This window comes from Otolemur garnettii, unplaced genomic scaffold (genome assembly GCF_000181295.1).
Source record: "Otolemur garnettii isolate 467f Iridium unplaced genomic scaffold, OtoGar3 scaffold00012, whole genome shotgun sequence".
Taxonomy (NCBI): Eukaryota; Metazoa; Chordata; class Mammalia; order Primates; family Galagidae; genus Otolemur; species Otolemur garnettii.
The window spans coordinates 29345470-29347130 of NW_003852407.1; positions in this window are offsets into that span (position 1 = coordinate 29345470).

Here is a 1661-nt window from a genome sequence, read left to right on the forward strand (position 1 = left end):
AAACGTACACACAAAATACAGTAACAACATGCTGGGCATTTGGATTCCAAAGCAGTGTTTGGATTTGGGGCAAAATTTGCTTGAATTTTTCATTTGGATTCCAAGTTGTTAGGAGTTCTGGGGTGTTCAGATTCCAGGAGCAATAGTGTACAATGTTGGCTGGAAAATAAAGCTCTATAGCTAGACACATTTATACTCCCAACAAAACTGGGTTCTGTTGATAGGTTCAGAAAATAGAGGGCAGTGTCTGTGGCTCAAAGGAGTAGGGCGCTGGCCCCGTTCAAACCCAGTAGCTAGTATTAATAAAGCTACTATTTTTGAGTTGCTGGCCCCGTTCAAACCCAGCCTCAGCCAAAAACTGCAAAAAGAAAAAAGAAAAGAAAAGAAAATAGATAATGGGTAAGTTACAGAATCCATTTAACCTTATGCAAAGTTTCAGATTTTCTTTCTTTGCTTTTCTTTTTTTTTTTTTGAAACAGAGTCTCAAGCTGTCGCCCTGGATAGAGTGCTGTGGCATCCTAGCTCATAGCAACCCCCAACTCTTGGGCTCAAAAGATCCTCTTGCCTCAGTTTTTCTACTTTTTTAGTAGAGATGAGGGTCTCACTTTTTGCTCAGGCTGGTCTCGAACCTGTGAGCTCAAGCTATCCATCCGCCCTCAGCCTCCCAGAGTGCTAGGATTACAGGTGTGAGCCACCATGTCTGGCCCAAAGTTTCAAATTTTCAATTTTCTAGCTCATGGTCGACTTCATTCCATCTTTAAATAAGCAGGAATGCATAGACAAGATAGACATGTGTATGCACATATGTCACAAATATAAATTAGGAATTTGTAACCAAATTCATTATTAGGATCTATCTATCTATCTATCTATCTATCTATCCATATTGTGAGGTTTTCAGTTTCAAAAGTACCAATTACCCAATTGCATCTCCAGGTTTTTAATCAAATTGAAAAAATAAACTGGGTCAGATTACCTGCTTTATGAGTGGTAAAGCTAGATTAAAGAACCTAGATTGTACTGGAAGATAAAATGGAATGTCCTCCTTCCCTCAGGGCACATCTGAGATAAGGTGATAGGAAAAACTGGGCAAACAAAGCACACTTTCCCAGTGTTTGGGTCACACAGAAAAGAAAGCAGCAGTGTAGAAGACCTCAATCCCTACCTTTTGGCAGAAGCCCTGGACAAATGCCAACAGAACACAGGCTCCCTTAGTGAGTGATGGAAACAAAATAAAATGACCAAACCTCTTCTACTCTTAGTATTTTATGAACTGTATTCTATTTTATGGGCTAAGGCAGGACTGTGGTAAGAGGGAGAGACATATTGCTTCTATATGAAAGGTAATTTTAGGTTACAATTTTCATGAATATTCCCTGAGAGTTGTCATTTTATGAGACCATTTAGTAAAGGCCAGAGTGGAAAAGTTTGATTAGAAAAAGTTGATTATCACTGTATTAAAGATTTAAACTTAAGACATGAAACCATAAAATACTAGAAGAAAGTGTAGGGAAAACACTTGAAGAAATCGGCCTAAAACGCTTGAAGAAATCAGCCCCGGTGAACATTTTATGAGGAGGACCCCCCGGGCAATTGAAGCAACATCAAAAATACACTATTGGGACCTGATCAAACTAAAGAGCTTCTGCACAGCCAAGAAC